Below are 5,198 nucleotides of genomic sequence, written 5' to 3'. Positions count from 1 at the left end.
GAACAATAACTGCTTTGGAAATCAAAAAATAGAAGGTAGAGCATAAAAAAGAAAGCGTTTTATATTGTCTAGAAGAACACACATTTGTTTGCATTGTTTAATTTTATTTTGCATTCTTCTGCAAATTATACTTATTGCTTTTCAAAACTACTAGAGAATTCATAGAACATCTTACTCTGCAGTCTTGAGGAAAAGGACATTGAAAGTGTCTTTTCAACTCTAGCTTTGCGTTTCTAACCACAATATATATTTCCTATGAGCCGCAATTTTGGCTGCATCTCGATATTTCACTACACTGAGAGTATGAGCTGCAAATTTCATTGGTCGAGATGGCATAACATTTAGTCCAAGTACTGCTTAACTGGAGGTTTTTGCAAGTGCCACAAATCAATTTGTGTTCTCCAGTGTTTAATTATAAATTTCAACTGAAATAATATGAAGGTTTTGTGTTCAATTATATATTTCAATTGAAATAATATGAAGGTTTTAAAGGCTGTAGAAATGTTTTTTTCAGGATTTTACCTCCTTTGATGCATCGTTTTTTTACACTACCTTATTTAACATGTTAAATTCGTTTTCCATGCCTGTTATTTGTGTCTTTTATGACGTCACTCAGAAACAGTTTCTTGTTTTGAATGATTTTCAATTTTGCTTGATTGTAGCCAGTCAGACTAAAACGATTACCTTACTCCTTTGTGCGCATGCACTCAGGACGAGATTCCATCCAATTTTCCAAATTCAGAATGAAAGTATTTGTACACTGCAGGTTCCTATTCTGATTCATGTTCTACATTGTTCAAAATATCGAATTGAGATGAAATTGAGTAGTTCCTCAATCATAAACTGACGTCTGTAGTCAGACAGAATGAACCAATTGCTTAACCCGGCTTCCGTGCTTTACACGCCAGTTAAGAAGGATAACAATACAAAGCATTTAACAATGCAGTCTCGCTTGGGTTTTTGTGTTCTTGACTTCTTTCACATATTAGGGGTATGATATTAATGTAAGGCACCAGGTGGTGCTTTTATTAAAGTTGATCTGCACACACACACACACACACACACACACACACACACACACACACACACACACACACACACACACACACACACACACACACACACACACACACACACACACACACACACCCTATCACATACCTTTGGGAATAGGCAAGGCTAAAGACATTGAGGATTTTCAGTGTTTGAATTATTAAATACAATCTATATCTCTTTTTCTTTTTCTTTTTTCCCATCCCACCCGTGATTTAAATAATTGTCCTTTTTCATTTTTGTAAATGCTTTATATTTATAATGTCTCACCTGCCATGGCTTCAGGCCTTCTAAGTCAGAACAAGATTCATTTTCAAAAGGACCATTTCCTGGCCTGCAAATTGTGATGTCATGCAGAGCATGGGCAATCGCATACACAGCGATGTATGCGTTATATGAATGACGAAGTTGTGACACATCTGTAAATGGTGAATCTACATCTTCAAGGTTTTCCTTTCCCGTGCAAAATGCTTTCTTTTTTACCTCCCAATCAAAAGTACATTTGAAAGTATATTCCCAGAAATCTTTCATAAACATGTTTTGTGACCATTTATTCATTTTTTTATTCAAATCAATTTTTGTTAATTTGGTGACAAGATTATGAAAATTATTTACCAGAAATAATAGCTCCTTGCACGAGAACTTGTTGGAAATATATTTGAATTTTTGATTTTTGCAGGTGATATCGAATGCTTTTACTTTTGAGTGAAATTTTGTTGAGCGCATTGAATTGCCTTTTGTAAAAACATCATTATAAATATTGCTCGTGTCTGAAATTGAATGGTTCAATTGAATTTCATCAAAATTGGTTTGATTGTTTAAATGTCCTTCCATTGTTTTGTGTTTTAATTTTATGGACTGAAGAACACCTGTGATTTCTTTATCACCATGCCTATCATCTTCATTTGAAGATGTGATCCAAGGTTTATAGCTGATGAGGAATTCATATAAGCCTACTATATGTTGACGGCGGTTCTCAAATCCAAGAGCACCAGAAAATAGTCGTGCATATTTAGGAATAGCCATTGAAGGAGTGGTTACTTCTCCTATCCATGTTTTACCGCTTATATTATTAATCAAAAAAATTTCTCCAAGTACTGTTATATCTTTTAAATGCCACACTGAAAAGACAATATTTGATTTGGTCTTTGATAAAGTGTTCCCTGAAATAGCCAAAGAAGCAACCAGTGAATACGTCATTGTTATCTCACCATAAATGGTAGCCTTAATAGGGTTAACAAAGAATATTTCTATTTTGGATAATCGTAGTTCATCGTTCTAGGTTCACTCACATACCTGTGCCACATATCTTGTCATCGCAATCTAGCAGCTTGACTTCGTTCATGTTTTCTCAACACCCATTGCTCAAACCTGGACATGATGTCTTTCTTTGTTTTAGTGATGTTTGGATTGTGGAGGGAAATTCAGTTTGCAGTGACTGCATGTAACGTCTCACCTTGACAAGTGTGTTCGTACACCTCACATATTCTTTCCCTACCATACATCACACCACCCACACCATACAGCTGGTCCTATTGCAAGAGGATAGTGATGACCACAGCAGTGGTTTTTATACTTTTCCTTGTTAAGGCCCGGTCACACCTTGACGTTTTAGCCAACGTATGACGATTTTTGATTTTTTTTTCTAAAACGCTGGCACACGTTGAATACGTTATGGGTAAGTTTTGATAACATTGAGAGCACGCTGAAAAACACTGCCATACGTCGTTGTACGTTGGCTTTAAACGTTGTACTTTTCGGTTGTCCTCAAATTTTTTCATGCTTGAAATTTCACGACGTATGCCGGCATATGACTCACACGTTCCGCTACGCTGGCCACAAGTTGTATGCACGGTCTGCGATCGTTGACAGACGTCAACACATGCTACCTGTAAGTTAATCATAAGTTGAGACCGGTGGCGGTCGTTGGTTACCCGGGCCTCGAATGATCCGGTATGGAAATTCGTTTTGTAGTCTGCATAATGATTTGGCATAGGTTTTTACGCCAGATGCCCTTCCTGATGCAACCTTGGTGGTACGCAACCCTGGTGGTACAACACACAGGGATATGGTACACCTATTCTCACCGGGGCATATATATATATATATATATATATATATATATATATATATATATATATATATATATATATATATATATATATATATATATATATATATATATATATATATATATATATACTAGTTGTAAAGCCCGGCGTTGCTCGGGCAACGCCCGGGCTTTCTTGCAAATTTCCTGAATAGCTGTTAGGGGTTAGGGGTTAGCGGTTAGGGTTAGCGGTTGCAGTTGGGGTTAGCGGTTGGGGTTAGGGTTCGCTGTTAGGGTTACGGTTAGCTGTAAGGGTTAGTGTTAGGGTAGCTAACCCTAACCCTAACACTAACACTAACCCAAACCCTAACCCTAACCCTAACAGCTTGGCGTAGCGGAGGTAAACAGCGCCCAGGGTAAAGTGGAAATTTGCGTCCCCCGTAGGCCTTAAACTTGAATGGATTTGAACGGAAAATCCCATAAAGGATATCGATTTATCGATTTTTTTCGAATATCGGAAGTGTTATGGAAAAAAATTATAGCCAATGACCTAAGTTAGACCGAAAGCCATAATCGTACCGAATTTGAATGGAATCGGTTGGAGTTTGTGAAAATGCATCAAAACGAATTTTGAGGGCCCTCTTAAGGAAGACAATAATATCATTAGTATATGTGCCAAATCTTGTTTCATTTCATGCAGTAACAAAAATCTGATGGTGGAACAAAGAAAGGGGCGTGCCGAAATATTAATATTGTATCAAATAAAGCAGCAGGGGGCAGAACAGTATAAACCGTATTGTAAAGATTTTCTTCAAAGTGAAGAGAAGAATATTTATAAAAGAGTGGATATTCAAATACTCCACATTCCTCAATTGACGTGTGACGGTGAGGTGTTTTAAATAATGTGTTGGTGTTTGTCCCACTGTAGCGATGTGTGTGTATGTATGTATGTATGTATGTATGTATGTATGTATGTATGTATGTATATATGTATATATGTATATATATATATATATATATATATATATATATATATATATATATATATATATATATATATATATATATATATATATATATATATACACACACACACACATCGCTTGGTGGTACGCAACCCTGGTGGTACAACACACAGGGATATGGTACACCTATTCTCACCGGGGCATATATATATATATATATATATATATATATATATATATATATATATATATATATATATATATATATATATATATATATATATATATATATATATATATATATATACACACACACACATCGCTACAGTGGGACAAACACCAACACATTATTTAAAACACCTCACCGTCACACGTCGATTGAGGAATGTGGAGTATTTGAATATCCACTCTTTTATAAATATTCTTCTCTTCACTTTGAAGAAAATCTTTACAATACGGTTTATACTGTTCTGCCCCCTGCTGCTTTATTTGATACAATTGAAGGATCAGAATGAAGAAGATGAAGCCCCATATTTGCCTGACCACATTGTTTTTCACAACAGTTGTAATAAAGTGGATTGATATACTTGGAATCATTTTCCTTTATACATCACACTGGTAAGCAATTCAAACTATGAAATTCTGCCATTCTTAAGGGGAAAACTGAAAATTTTTATCATTAAAAAATAATAGACTCAAACAAGAAACATTTAAATTCCATCTAATTTTTTTGTAATTCCATTTACTTTGAGAGAAGGTTTATGAATTTATATTACATTATCCTTCATTCACACTCATTACCCAACTTAAGCAGATCTTGCTTTTGGTAGTGTTGTGGCCAAACTTCATGAAAGGCCAAGCATAAGTCATTGTTCTCAGCCTCTTCTATAAATTGAGCTGCAGAACTTCTTCCATATTCATCATCAACATTCATGACACCCACATAGGACCACTTAAAGTATTTTATCAGCCAAACCACAGCTGAAGTTCGATAAACATCACTTGAACTGGTACGCAAGAGAGAATGGAACTCTTTTTTGTCACTGAGACACTTGCAGGTTGCTCCAAAACTTACCTAATAAAAGGCATTAGTTAGGTTTTTCTCTTTTAATAAAAGTATTTTGCATTTA

This window comes from Eptatretus burgeri, chromosome 1 (genome assembly GCF_056783735.1).
Source record: "Eptatretus burgeri isolate ZD-2024b chromosome 1, Ebu_testis_v1, whole genome shotgun sequence".
Taxonomy (NCBI): domain Eukaryota; kingdom Metazoa; phylum Chordata; class Myxini; order Myxiniformes; family Myxinidae; genus Eptatretus; species Eptatretus burgeri.
The sequence above is the reverse complement of the archived record's forward strand: the minus strand, read 5'-3'. Positions refer to the sequence as shown.